This window comes from Corvus brachyrhynchos, unplaced genomic scaffold (genome assembly GCF_000691975.1).
Source record: "Corvus brachyrhynchos isolate BGI_N302 unplaced genomic scaffold, ASM69197v1 scaffold117, whole genome shotgun sequence".
In the NCBI taxonomy this organism is placed as follows: domain Eukaryota; kingdom Metazoa; phylum Chordata; class Aves; order Passeriformes; family Corvidae; genus Corvus; species Corvus brachyrhynchos.
Window position 1 is genome coordinate 2,471,876 of NW_008238833.1, and position 16,079 is coordinate 2,487,954.

General features: G+C 35.5%; 1 protein-coding gene across 1 annotated transcript in view; it reads left to right on the top strand.

The window, feature by feature from the left end:
• Positions 1-16,079, top strand: part of LOC108447635 (contactin-5-like) — a 219,819-nt gene that overhangs the window by 156,836 nt on the left and 46,904 nt on the right. The gene's annotated exons all lie outside the window — the stretch shown is intronic.

Consider the following 16,079-nt stretch of genomic DNA (forward strand, 5'->3'; position numbering starts at 1 on the left):
ATGTCTAAGCAGGAAAGAAAGAACAGTAAACTTAGGAATAGAATGGGGTAAAGTTCCTGTATATCTGTTGGATAGTCTGCACCTCTATATTTTTTAATATATATATGTATATAAATATATATGGTTTATGTCTGTGTTTTTGCATACATATCCAATGTACTTTCATACATTATGAAACTGAAGGGGTTTTTTACAGTCATTATGGAAACCAAAATTGTCTTAGCTTTTGAAATTTTTCACTACAATATACTTTTCAGAAGTTATCAACAGCTCATAATCCCAAGTAAATGCTATGGTCTATCAATAGCATACTCTTTTTCAAACGTACTAGCAGGAAGAACTGGGCCAGGATTTACCCTCCAACCCTAATTTCCCTTAAGCCATTTATAGGAAGGCAGCCAACATCATTTTATTAGTTTATCTAGATAAATCTTACCATGAGTGGCTTTTAAGAGTAGGGGTGCAAAAAGAAGTCCTTCCTAGTTTCTCAGATCCCACTGAAAATAAGACATTACCATGAAACATGAGGCAGATCTTCAGCTGGAACAGTGGGTTTAAGGAGAAGTTGCCATCTGCATGTCTACTAACACATCTGGTGTTGTCAAGAACTCAGCAGATCTAGTGTGAGGTCTGATTCTCCCTTAATCCACCCCTCCCTGGTCAAGTCAGACCTCTTAAATCTATTGCTTAAGTCTTATCTGCTGCAGATTTTGTCAAGGTGTTTGTTAGGAGATCATGGCACTATCCACCTACTTCTGAGCTGGGAAGAATAATGATATTTGTCACAGTTTGCTCATGCCAGGGCAGCATGTTTAAAACTCTAAGCATCACAAGAGTATCACAGTATTACTGGACCTCAGTCTTAAATGGAGCTTTTGAGAAAATTCTGCTGCATTTTATTGTTTAGACAAGAAAACTACCCTGCAACAAATCTCTTGTTTAGAGAACCCAAAAAATGGTAAATATACATAGTTCCAGGTGTCTGAAGCTCAGATTTCTGTTCTGAAAGAGTAAGTCTAAGAGGTGCCCATTCAACCTCCAACTGAAAAAAAAAATAATAATAATAATACAGGGAAAGTGAGAGCTTGATCTCAAACAGCAGAAGGCCTATGAGTTTCAATAGCTACATCTACAGTTCATTCAGGCCCCCATGTTCTTATAATTACAATCTTACCTCCTCCAATAAAATAAATTTAGATAAAGTAAAAAAAAAAAAAAGAAAGAAAGAAAGAAGAGATTAAGTTTAGTGGGCTTATTTTCATTGGATTTTTTAGTTTCTATTATCTTACACACCTACTTTTGCAGGTATCAAAATTATTACATTGTGATGTTTGGAATGTGATTTCTGTTCATGAAAGTATTTGGAAATTGTAATGAAAGTTTCTCAGTAAAGTTTAATGGAGGAGCACTGTCTGGGAGTGCTGAGGTGTAGTAAATAATGCTGCAGGACTTGCAAGAGAGAAAGGGCTGCTATAAGGACATGAAAACCTTTTTTTAAATAATAGAGTAATAACTGGTTGAAATGCTTTTAGAAGTTTGTGAGAAGAGCAATTTCAAGTTCAATGTGTATTTGTAGCTCAATTTCAGTGTAGCATGACCCTCTCTCTTCCACTCTTGATTTAATACTTCTTCAATTCCCTGACCTTAAATGATTGGTGTTCATGTTGAAAAAATATTTGCATTATGCAGAAACTCAGATTTTAATGTTGTTTAAATTAATTAATGTTTAATGATGTCACCACAATGTAAACTCATACTACCATATCAAAAGCATGTATCACTGAAAAGTTGTAAGTCAGATCCAAGGGCCACCTTTCCCAGTGCCTCACCACCTTTATAGTGAAGTATTGCTTGTTAATAGCTGGCCTGCATGTCTCCAGCTGTTTTCAATAAGACAGAAAGTAAAGCATTGAAAGAGATTTTTTAAGGAAAGGTTCTAACCTTAAAGTAATTAAAGTAATTGGTGCTCTGCAGTTTTACTGGGCTCTAATGGCTTGAATGGTAATCTATAATCCCAAGGATAAATCAAAGCATTTCTGACTATGAGATGTAGAGCTATTCATAATGGTGTTCACTTTCCCTTTCTTTGCTGAAAACCATGGATTCCAAAAGCTTGGAAACCTACCACTTTCACAGGAAAAAACCCAAAAATTTAAGCTCATGGATTTGTTTATATGCATGGGTTGTACCTCTGTGGAAAATAGTTATAACTTTGCAACTTGAAAATTCTTCTAATTAAAAAGAGGAATGGCATGCAGCCCAAAAGGGAACAACAGGCACCATTAACCAAGGCTTTTGACATCATCTTATGGAAAAACCACATACTATAAGGTGTCTATGCAAAAATATCATGAAACCTGAAAAAGGAGAGCATGTGTGTGCCACTGATTCTTAGTTCTCTCACAATTCCATGGCCAAAAACCCAGTTGCTATGGTTATTATCATGGAGTTCAGCATTGGTGATGCATTGCAAATATAAATGTTCATGTACTATAATTTGTATATGTGTGCACAGTTAAAATAGGACTTTGAAGTACTTACGCAATTTCTTTGGGTTTGAAAGAGAAAGACATACAAAGTGAATATTATTCTGTATATGTTTAGACATAATACTTGAAATAACCCACTCTATCAGTGGTTTTTTTTATGGAGTAAAGCTGAAGACCAGTTATGGGCAGTTAAAGGTCTGCTTGAAATTTTAAACTACCACATCAAATACTTATGAAGATTTAAACTCAATCAAAGTTCTCTCTTTTTTTCTTCTTTGCATTTCCTATGATGTCTCATGCCCAAGGTTGTGCTGGCTTATACTATTTAAGAAAGCAAGCAAAAATAAAAAAAGAAGAAAAAGTATCTCATGCTGTAAATGAAATTAAAAGTATATTTTTTCAATAAAAACATAACCTGATGCAAAATTGAAAAAATATAGGTTTCAGCTTGACTAAATCTACCTGCCTTAGTGCAAAACAACTGCATATATTTGTATGTGGTTCCACAGCTTCTCTTTGGAACAGTGTCCTACAACTTTGGCTACCACAGTGGATGTATTTTGTGCTTACCTTTGCCACATGTACAATCTCTATATTCCATTAGGTCACAAAACAAAATTGCTGGCCTTTATCTGTGGGTCATTCAACCTTTCACGAGCCTACCATCTCAGTGATATTTACAGCCTGGGCTAGAAACCTGAAGAAGTGGTAGGGGAAAACAACTACTCACCTGTCATTTATAGAACTCCTCACTGCAATATTATTAATCCAATTGTCACTGGCTTCTTTGCATCATTTCCTTTTTCTCTTACTAAATCTATTTTTTCCTTTAATCTACGGAGAAGAGTATTGATTAGACACAATTTCAATGTCCTTTTCTAATGGATGATCCACAATAACTGTCCAGTGATGTACAGAATAAGAAGTCACTCATGATGTAGACATACAAATCAAGAGTTTTCTGAGGAGACAGCCTGTGCACTGCCCATTCCATCACAGCACACTTCTGTCAGCCTTTTAATTGACTTCACCTACTAAGAAATGAGCTTAGTGATCTATGTTTCCTTCTTGCCATCATGCTCCCTGGACACATTGTTGGGTATATTTCATAATTTCCTCGCATTAATTTTTTAGAAGTTGATTTATTTAAACCTTCTAAACATGAGAAAAACCTTTGTTTCTCATGTTCATTTCAGAAGATGCAGAATTGCAAAACGATATTACAATAGCAACATTTTCTTCTAAATCATATCAATCTAAACAGTTTTAGGTACTATAAATGAAAAGTGATAACTGAAGTGAGAAAAGAAATCAAAATACAAGTAGTTATACTTTCATTTTCAAATATGCCCCTGATCATCCTGTAACACACTTTTAAGTTTGTCACTGCTTTGCTCTGAAAGCATCACAGCAGCATGAAGAATGTTGCTATGTTAAAAGTAGCTACAGCTGCAACAGTGACTTGCACGACAAAATTTTTGGATTATTTTCTTCATTATCTCAACATGCCATTTTAAGAAAATATATGCTTAAAAGACACCTGAAAACCGCATGTAAATGCCAGAAAAAGTAAATTGTGTGTAGAACCATTTGCATTTTATTCATAAATAATTTATTAATTAAAGAGTATCAGATTCACTGAATCTGAAATGAATGTGAATTTGTCAAACTCTACTAACAGTTTCAGCTGTTGTTTCAGATGTTGTTTCCAGCCAGTTTCCCACATAAATGTTCAAAGCACTTGCACATATCTACTTTAAAATTCTGCAAATTTAGCCCTTTCTTAAGAGGATCAGAAAAAAAAATTAACTGAAAGATATATATTTTTCATATAAAAATGTTGAAAAAAACAAGTTTTTAGTCAAATTAGAAGTCTGGAAAAATGAAACTATTTGAATTTTAGCTGTGGTGATACCTACTTTGTTGTTTATAGAAATATTCAACATATGAGTTCAATGGTGCAAAATGCTAAGAACTTTGGCTCTAGTCTAAAAACACATTTCATCTTAAAGCATAATCCTTTTGAAGTTGATGGGGTGATGTATGCTCTTAAAAAACATGAGGCTTCCTAAAGCAAGATTTGAAACAATCTGTATGGATTTGTTGCCAACGTCATCATGACAGACACATAATAGGTTTAATTAAGCCTTCTGTCATTAATTTCTTGATCCTTTCTTCTTAAAGTGAATAAATACCTTAGAATAATAAACTTTATTACTTAAAAATCGCAGAACTCATTATAACTCCTTTTAAGCAGCTTTTCTCAAAGCACTCATGTTGGAAAAGGTAGATCTTTGTTCTCTTCTGTGGCTGTGGTGAATCTTCAATGAAAATTTGCCATCAACCTTGCTTTACATAGGTGGATCCAAGTCTGAAAGCAAGTATGGAAAAATAAATAAAATAAGCAGGTCACCTAAAACTGTGAAGACAGCATCCACTCTTTCTGAAAAAAATGGCAAAATTAATGAATCTTTATCTTGTTCAAATTTCCAAACAAATCACTTACTATTGCCAAACAGTAAACCTTCTGGGATTTCAACTGTATTCGGGAGTGCTATCCAGTGAAAGCTTTGGGAAAAATATACTGCTTGTCTTCTGGAACTCCCCTTCCACAGCAGGTCTTCAGAAATGGTCTCCTGACCCTATCAACAGTGACTTGTCTGTAATAGCATTAGGATCTGCTCTGGTAGACCTGCTCTCTGTTTCTGTCCCTTTAGTTCTGCTTTTGAAGCTGTCTGGAAGTTGCAGTCAATTTCCATTTTTCGATTACTACATCAGCATTTAAAGACCAACTACCTTGCCTCTCCATTAGATCACTTTAAAGAGCCAAGGAAACCCAATCCTTTCCTGTCTACAAAAGCAGGTATGTTTTTTCATCAAAAAAAGAGGACAGTGGAGAAATTTTTATCTTCTATCTGTTGTCTCAAAACAGTATCCTGTGAGTTCCAAAAGGGGCTCATTATGCTAGTAAAATAAGCATTCCCTAGCACTGAGAGCAAATCATATGGAAAGGTCCACATCCATAATTCTAAACTGTTTTACCTTTTAAGACATGGAGTACTTCTAAACTCTGAGAACAGCCCCTAGTCAATTCTGCTAACACCCAAAATGTGACAAGAATTGTCTTGCAGAAGGTTGTGGTCCCACCAAAGAGTCCTGTGGACTCTTCCAACACAGTGACACTGTCCATGATGAAAATCCAGTGCAGGAGATTATTTCTTGATACCTTTCACTCTACCAGTATAGATAAAATGTTATTAGACTTTCTTTGTTCTCCTGATATTAGACTTTCCTTGTTCTCCCAAAAGAAGTTAGTTCCTCTTTGTCCTTACAAACAACTCACTCATTCCTTAACTTCAACCACTTGAATTTTCTGTGATGAAATCATACATGACCTCAGCCTGAGAGGGACATTTTGACAACATCAAGAAACAAAACGCAGGAAGCTCTAATGCAGAAAATATTTTTTTCTTATTTAGAATTAACATTTATCCTTTTGCATGAAAGTACTAAAATGAAGGCAGTGTGAAAAGCTGAGGTCAGATCCCAGATTACAGACATCAATACAGTGCAGATTTGATAGTCATTAGAATAAGTTACTAGCTTCAGAAAGGGGTATCAGTTCTGGATGTTCTCCATTGAGCAACATATATTATCTCATTCCATTTGAATTGCACATAGGCATAACTTCAATCTCATTGATCCTCATACCCATCAAACACCAAAAAAGTTATGATTATTTCCAAGTATTCAAATGGAAATGAGATTTATTAATCTTGTCAAGTTCATTTATTGCTACATAAGTTTTGATGCCAAAAAAAGTATTCTGAGGTTTAAGTTCTGCTTAGTCTTTTACTCTAAAAATGTACTTTAAACAATACATTTTATATTTCTTGTTCTTTGGAAGAATTAATAGAAGTCAGTCATGTAGAGAAGCACAGTTTGAAATGTAATTACTGCAATCATTTAAAGATGCATAGTACATCTACAGACTTCTCATTTTAGCGCTGTGCATTTCTCTGCAGGACTGGAAGGCTGGTGTTTAACCTGCCCATAACCTAGCTCACCTATTTTTCACAATCTAATCTATCATGCTAATGAATCATTAGACTTGGCATTTAAATATAGGTGACAGTAATTAAGAGTAGCATTACTAAAAAAGAAGAAATTTTAAAAGGTTGAAGGAGAATTTTGTGCCAAGACCAGACAATACTTTCTAAATTTCCCTCTGAGTTCTAGCTCAGATTCACTTTTGGAAATTACTGTGTCATCTCTCTACTTACATCCTTCCAGGTGTGGCATATGGTGGTGAGTGCTACTGTACCTTCTTTCAAATGAAAGGTTTTACTTGAAATTTCTTGCATGGTATCTTCATTTCTCTCCCTCCTTTATCCTGACATAGATGTATTATGGCTTTCCTGAGAAACAGATCAGGCTCCTGATCTCATTGAAAAGTAAAATTGTCTGACTGGTTATTCTTCTGCAGGGGCACAGTTACCTGTGGTAGTACAAAAGAAAGAGCAGCACAAGCTTGGGAGGGAAGAAGAGAGAAGTGGACAGGGCATTTAAGCTGACTTAGGAATAGCACTCTTTATAAAAGCAGTGAAGTCACTTTTGATGATGCTTTGGAACTCAGGGAGGAAAACTTCTAGGAAAGAGTTGAGTTCTGTCTGAGTTAATAACGCTGAATAAGAGGTATGAAATTTAATAGAAGCCTACAATAAATGAAGGAGATGGATCATCAAGGAAAACATCTGGAAGGCTGTGAAACACATGGACAAAATGAGAATTAGAAGTCAAGTTTGCCTGACAAAGGAAATGAAAAATAATACAGATAATTTTTTTTGTTAGATTACTAAAAATTAAAAAGAAAAGATGGTGGGATAGAATTAAAGTTAATTTATATATGACCCCAACTTCAATGGCCACCTTTGGTTTTCTATAAGGACAGAGCAGCTTATACATCTGTTTTCATATGAAGCATGAGATACCAGTAACAGAAAACCAGGCATTCTCTTTGGGAATGGGAGAAGACAAGAATGTAAGAGTCAATCCACACTTTAAACAAACTAGTTCCAATATCCATGAGTTCTATTCATGAAATTTAGTACTTCAGTGACTAGACTTCACAAGAGTGTGCAATTCCAAGGACAAATTGTCTTTTGTCCTTCTTGATACTTTCATTAGTGTTCACAGCACAACTATTAATTAAATCTCCTCAAGTTGCCAAGATGTCAACATGGAAGTTGTATTATCAAATGAATAATTATATATTTTATTTATAATGTTTTGCATTCAAAATCATGAACCTGGTAATATAACTGTTGATTTGTTTATAATTTCTTGTAATTATTTTGAGAACAAAATCAAAATAATTTCCAAAAATAAATTCTCAACAGTGACAACGATCATATCAAAAGCTTTTTCAGATGACCACCATGTGATGATAATGTCAAGTACTGTAACATGATAGTCTTAAATTCTGTGAGGTTGGGTAGTTGTGCTATGCTTGCCATCAGCAGCCAGCAGTTTACAGTTTCTTTTGTACTGGTTTTAAATGTCAGATGTTAGAAGTTGCTTTCATAGAACATGATATATATTTTAAAAAGAAGCAAATCCTATAAAATGTACTGTAACCTGTCTTCCATATACAAACACACCCACACACCCACACACACCGAGCTAAACAATAAAAATCCCCCAAACAAGCCTTTTAATTAGGTTTCAGCCCTATATCTCATCAAGCATAGAAATATGCAAAAATGTCCTCAGGATTCTATAAATATGTAAATCCTGAGCCCACCCACACACCTACCGCACTAATTAAAACAAAATGTATTAAGTCAGGAATTTATATACTGTGTGTCTAACTACACATTAAATCTCACAGTAAATTTTATTAGAGTTGCCAGGTCAAACATCCAAGCTACAGGATGAAGGATTTATCATTGTCTATGGAGTCTGAATTTTGCCTTGGATTCTGGAGTCCTGAAATATAGATTTGTCACATAAATTTTTTTTTCTTCTTTTTTCTTTTTTTTTTTTTCATTTTAGACCCACTAGACTCTTTCAGGTCACAGAAGAATTACTGCTCACTTACTGAACAGTATTCCATTTTCTCTTGTTCAGTGCCCAGCCCCCTGCCTTCATTAATTCAATCTATTCAAAACCTACTATGCAGATGAAATTAATTTCCTCAGAAGCTTTTTATGGTGCTCATCATTACAGCATCAAAATGCTTCATGCACATTAATATGCTTATTTTTACAGTGTTCCTGTGAACTGAGTAGTTATTGCTATCTCTTTTTTATAAATGGAAAACTAAGACATGAGAGATTAATGTAAAGTATCCAGTAATGTGGGGAATTGTACACGAGCTCAAGGGGAGCTGGTTTTCCCAAGTGCTTAGCAGAGCCAGAACTGATCAGACTCCTATTCATCACTCTGACCAATCTTTTTCTCAGCCTTTGTATCAGTCATATCTCAATCCTGCATCTGGTTTCTGATCTCTTTCCTCCTATCGATTAGGCTACTGATCCCATTTGCAGTTTCCTTACTTACTGAAAGCATCTGTTTGATCAAAAATGATAGTAGCATCTTTCTAGCTCTATTTTAGTCTCAGTGTACTCATTTTGCTCAATTGACTGCAGCTCCTCTGTCTCACATTTCCCACTTCCAGGCTCCTAAGCTCTCTTGCCTTCCTTGTCCTTATTCAATACCTTCTATAACATGATTTTTGCTTCCATAGCCTGCTGCATCCTTAAGAGACTAAATGGACACTTACTTATTATTTAACTAAAACTGAGAGTAAATGAAACAGAATCTTCTAATGGAAAGATTTTGCCATCTTAATCACAGTAGTTGCTGTCTGTGGTGTTTATAATAATGGGTGGATTTCTTGACAGTACAAATATCCATTAGCAGAATATATTTTTTGAATTATAATTTTTTTATATATATTCAGTCTAAATAACTTACATTGCCATTCTATTAGCTCTCATATGCAAAGTGGGACAAATCTTTGAATGGTAAACGGTTACAGTACATTCAGTAGGAACTTCTACTGACAATTCAGTGTTTTCTCTTTTAAATTATTAAACTATTACTGCAGAAAACATTATAATGAAACAGGTGCCCCTTGGATAAATTTCTACCTGTAATGGCATTTCTATTTAAATGCTTTCAATTTATAAACATTTTTTCTTACTATGAGACATCAACCATCTCCTTCACTCGTTAACAGAGATTAACTCTGACCTGTGTTTTGGTTAGTGACTGCAAGACTTTGAGATTTTAAGTCAGCCTTTATTCAGTCATATCTTCTGAATTCCACTGTCTTTTTTTCCTGTCTTTGTCTATATTCCTCTGTGGTTCACAAATGAAAGACTATTGCTCCATTGAAATGAAACCGTAAGAAATAGAGAAAATCTTAGCATATGATCATCACTAGCCATGATGTGCCACAAATGTGAGAAAGAACTCTTTTAAAATTTTTCTTTGTTTCACTGCTGGTTATACAAGGCCTGGTTACATGTAGTACTCCAATATTGGGAAATGGAACCTCCATTAATCTTTAATTAAGTCTTAAAAGTGTCATTACCTCATTAAAATCATATCTGCTAAAAAAAGTGAAATTATCATGTATAAAATATGTCAGTGAATGTAAAAGTTGAACAGAAATATTGGTAAGAAAATAATAGCTAGCTGAACAAAAGAAACTAAGTATTTTCAATTCAAGATTGCCTTGTGGCAATCTCAACAGAGGAGCCAATCCTTCAAGTACTTTATCCTGCCCAACACAATTGCCAGCAGTTCACTCTAAGGCTCTGGAATAGCATTCAGGATAAAAATCTTTGATGTATATTTTGATCAAAGTTCTCTAAAATATAGAGAGTTCTGTACTATGTGAAAAAAGGATGTTTAAATACTGGGATACCAGTTCCACAGGAGATTTAAGCACTTCTTTTTTTCTTAGTCTAAAATTGGTCTTTTTTATTATTTCTTCCATGGTAAAATTCCAAAGCAATTTTGGAGTCAGTCAATGAAATATATTTTTTTTTAATAAAATTGAATTGTTTTGTACACATTGGTTAAGAATATCCTGTTATAGTGAAGTAAAGTAGTTTTTACAGCTGTTTGAGTACTTAAAATTTGACTTTGTACTGTGTTATACTACAAATATAAGAAATTCATATCTATATGTAATGTGTATATAGACATGACAAAACTTGACCCAGTACTGTCAAAATTAAAAGCCTAAATAACTATTTTTATGTATAAGAATGGTAACAAAATACTGAGGCAGAACTGCCACTTTAATGATCTTAATATTTTTTTCTGAAAACTGTGACTGTAAGTCTTTAAAATTCTGTTCTAGTTATTCAGTTGTTGGATTGGAGTTACAAGAAAATAATCTAATAAAGAAGGAAAGGCCGGAATGAAGTTTTAGTGAAACTGCCACTGTTCATCTAAACTCCCTCTATCTCTTCCACCCAGCTCTTCATACAGCTTGTCCTTAAATAGATCCACAAGCAATAAACCATCCTTGTTCAGTTTAGCTACCTGGTGACAAAGGCATGCACATTCTGCTTTATTATACAGACCTACAGTGAAACTTGCAGCCCAGAAGCTTACCTTTACTTCCTGTTATTTTGTATACACTCCTAAAATACATGACCATAATACTTTTCCCTGAAGTCAAGATTTCCATAAAAGAGCATAGAGTAAGAGAAACTAGAAACAGAAGAGGCAAAGAAAAGCTATCCAAAGGCAAAATCTGTGGACTGTTTTAAATGAACTTTTTATCAGACCAAAAACATGAAAAGAAACATGCTTTACAAAGGTCATTTAATAAAGACAGTAAACTACCATATAAAATTATTCCCACATTATTTGAGACCAAATTTAACTGAGATTTTTAGGGGACTCAGATCTAAAATATGTATAAAATTTGTTGAACCTTGAAGAAAAAGGAATGAAATCCAAGTGTTTACCTTCACAGCATCACAGTTACCTTATTAAATTTAAATAAAATGTTTACTGAAATAAATTTAAATAATTCATGGAACTTGGACTCAATGATCCTTGTTTTTATGTTCTGACTTGAGATACTCTATGATTCTATTAATTGAATAGAGGTAATTAACATCGAATTGAGGTAATGAGCACTTTAAAAACAGAGTATTTTAAGGACTTGTTGCAGTCATATCACAGAATCATAGAATGGTTGTGTTTGAAGAGACTTTAGAGATCACCTAGCTCCAACTCCCCTGCCCTTGTCAGAGACACCTTACACTAGACAAGGTTGCTCAAAGCCCTATCCAACCTGACCTGGAATACTTCCAGTGATGGGGCATCCACAGCTTCTTTGGGCAATCTGTTACAGTGCCTCAACACCCTCATAGTAAAGAATTTCTTCCTAATATCTAATCTAAACCTACCTCCTTTCAGTTTGAATCCATTCCCCTTTGTCCTATCACTATATGCCTTTTTACAAAGTTTCTCTCCAGCTTTCTTGTAGTCTCTCTTCAGTTACTGGAAGGTGCTATAAGGTCTCCCCAGAACCTTCTCTCCTCCAGGCTGAGTAACCCCAGCTCTCTCAGCGTGTCTTCAAAGGAATAAGCTGAGTTGGAAGGGACTCAAAAGGTTCTACGAATCCAGCTCTTGGCCCTGCGCAGGACCACCCTCAAGAGTCACACCATGTGCCTGAGAGCAGTGTCCAAATGCTTCTTGAACTCTGTCAGGCTGGTGCTGTGACCACTTCCCTGGGGAGCCTGTTCCAGTGCTCAACCACCCTCTGGGTGAAGAACCTGTTCCTGATATCCAACCTAAACCTCCCTTGACACAGCTTCAGGCCATTCCCTCGGGTCCTGTCACTGGGCACCACAGAGAAGAGATCAGTGCCTGCCCCTCCTCTTCACCTTACGAGGAAACTGCAGACTGCAATGAGGTCTCCCCTCAGTCTCCACTTCTCTAGGCTGAACAGACCAAGTGACATCAGCATGCAGAATAAAATGGAGAGATCCTTACCAGACAGAATTTTTTTTGAGAGTACATGTGTTTTTCTAAGTATTACTTTTAGACACATACCAGTGCATAAAATTGTGCATCTCATCTTTCTAGGAGTAATACTATTTGAAAATAATGATTCCTGACATCAGTTGTTTTGTACATCCAGTTGTTTACAACCCTATCTAATAAGCTTGTTTTGCAGTTATTTCACTTTCTGCAAAAACATTTGAAGATCTGTAAAAAACATAATGGTTTTGGGTTTTTTAAAATAGCCAAGCTTTCCAGATCAGTTACAAAGACTTCTTATCTTCAAACTATATTAATTTAAAGCCTAGCACTCTGTGGCAGTGCATTGCAATGATGGCAGCATTCATCAGTCTACTTCACTTAGTCAGGGCTGCCAAGTTTTTTCCTTTTTTTTGATTTTAATCTTATGAGTATCCTGAAGTATGATGAGTTTTCTAGGATATTGCTTATGTGTTCTTGCTTATTCTTATCTCAGTTAATGAAAAAGAGTTGAGGCAAGTGAATCAGTCACTGATGCATAAAACCCAAACCAAATGTTTTCTAAAAGCAAGAAGTACTGTTTGCGGCTTAGCAGCTGAAAAATCGGTAAATTATGTCTGTCATAGAGTTCCATGCTCTCACTATTGATGGTCTTAAAATGCTTTCATCCACTTTAACTGATCCTATTTCCAGATAGTAATTATGACTGATGACTTTTAAACAAAGACTGCAGATATGTCTGTTGTTGCTATGAAAATGCATGCAAACTAGGTCACTGCTGCAATATGCTGGAATGTGAGTCTTCATTTTGTGAATGTTTTAGAGTCCAGAGGATTTACTTCTGGGTTTGCTCAAATCTACCTTAACACTGAAATGAAATATTTATGCTGGACTTAGTACCATCAGGTGGTCATTTTGTTTGACAAATTGAGTCACCTTTAGGGGAATTAACAGTTTGTGAGCTGCAAACTCGTTTGGGGTTTTGATGCACTGTTTGTTGTGAGCACCACGATATTGGCACACATGGACCAATACTGGAACAATGACACAAAGCAGCTGGAAAACACATTCTCCTGAACCAACGAGGGTGAAATAACAGTATCAGACTTCAGTCCTGAATTGAAAAAGAAAGATTTCTATAGAATTCAAGAAGGGGAAAATAAACATCACAGAAACCATTTTCCATCAGTAACATGGCACTTTGAAAAAGCTTTTGCAAATGTCTTTTCACTATGGGTACATCCATATTATCTTAATTTCTTTTTTCTTTTTTCATTCAAGTGATTTGCTCATACAAATTCCTGGGAATGCCCTGGTAAAAATAAATAAGTGGGCAGAGATTTAAATGCAAATAATTTGTATATTAAAGAAATTTCACTCTCTTCAGTGTTAGCAATTATTTTCTGTGTGCAAAAGAGACAGCTGAAATCACATTTGACATTGATTTTTGTGCTGGTTTGGACAAATTTGGAGGAAAATATCCTCTGATAGAAGGCAGGTTACAACCAGCCCTCCCCCACCAGGTTCAGGAAAAAATAAATTTTCCTCAGAGGAAAGCAAAAGAGATAAAAACTATTTATTTAACAAACACACAGGAAAAGGGTAATGATGTTAAATAATAAAACCTCTCGTTGTGGAGAGAAACCTGGGAGAATTCAGAACTCTTCTGTAGATTGAGTCTCTCTCCTCCTCCTCGGAGCTGGGTCGTGGTGGGCCCACCTCCAAGGCCTCAGTGGAGAACTCTCCCGATGTGTTCTGATGTTGAAACAGTCCAGAAGAGAAGGGGAGAAAAAACAAAGTCCCAGGAAAACAAAGTTCAACTCCAACTCTCTCCGGAGAAAAAGGCCAAAAGCTGGCTGAAGAGCAAGTAGAGTGCTTCCTCCCGTTCCTCTCACCACCTCAGGACGCAGAGAAGTGTGTGTCCTTGAACAAACTGCTTTGAAAATTTGCTCGGTTTTTTTTCCTCTCCCCCCTCTCAGGCTCAGTTTAAAGGCACAGAAAGGCACAAAATTAATTTCTGGGCATGGAGCAACGATAGGGGATACACATCATAAAGTGACCCCAAGACAATTTTCAAGATGGAAGCCAACAGGCAGCATCTTGAAACCTGGTTCCCAAACGAAATCATTAGCGAACATCTCACATCTCAGTGTTTTCTACACTATCACATCTGTGGCACATGCAATCTGGAATTTGTATCCATGGCTTGTTTTGCCATTAGAAGGGCCTTATTTGCTGATGTCATGTAAGTTATCTAAGGTTCAAACACCAAGGCTGTGAAAGATTTATGTGCTGTGATACCTAAAATTAGGTTCAAAGTAATTACAAAAATGGTATTTTTTATATACTTTACTGACATTGGCTACAAGTAATTACAGTACCTACAGGAGCAACTTTACATTCACTGCTTGTACCTGTCTGATAGTAAAAGTTGCAAAAAGTATAAAAATCTTTTGTACATTAAGCATAGGCATTTTGAAAAAGGACTATAATAAAAAGTTTACAAGTTTCAGTGTTTGAATTATAGTGCAGCAAAGATGATGTTTCCACTTCAGCTCTTTAAAATACTGCTTGAAATGGGAATGCATTTAGGCACTTAAGGTTTGATTTATAAAACTTCTATTTACTTTTATGTGGGTTCTTTGCATAATTTACTTGGTAAAAGTAGAACAGTTTTAGTTTACATAAATCATATTATTCTTTTCCTTTTTCATGGAAACTCTTGTGGATGCTATCTCATCATTCTTATTTCAAGAATGCATATTAAGATAAAAAGGGTTGGAAGGTGTGAAAGAACTGTGGTAATCTCAGACTCCATAAGCAGATTGCAATATATATATTGCAATATATTTTATTTAAAGAAAAATAGTGGAAACAATGTACAATAACATGCAGAAACTAGACTTGCCTGGAGAAAGGTAAGACAGAAAAAAATAGTTCCACTTGGAAACCATGTGTTTGGTCTGATCTGACACTTCCAGGATATTCATACTGAACTTCTTGCTAGGTGATTTTTCTATTTTTTGGACATAGATTTTTAAACAAAATAGTGCTAAAGTACCACTCAGGACAGCTTAGCTGTCATCTAGTTTTCCAGCGATCGTTACCCACAAGAACTGTGAGTAAATGACTGAAGTATAAGTGGAAAACCGATTATCACTTCTGTAATCTGTGTTCCCAAATTCTATCATTTTCTAGATTTGGGTCAGAGGGGAGAATATTGTTTTCCATTACTACCTTCTGGGTAATAAGAGGCCAAACACAACAAACTGAGAGCCAATTGTTTGAGATAACATATAAACATGGTAAATGAGATAGTGGTTCTGTTGACAGTTGGCATGCAGAAAAATGAGGTATCCAAAAACTTTTTTTGCCTTCGTTTTACACTGGAAATTTCTCTTCTCACTTCTTTTTAGTCCCGGAATCTCTAGGCAGGTGTCATAGGTTAGCAAGCATAGTCCCAGAAGGGATGTCCTTGCTAAGGGGTGCTTACAGTTTCCTCTGGGACCTGATAGAACCTATCAGCTGGCCAGTTTGAATATGGACAATTCTCTAAGCCACTTAAAGTTGTGA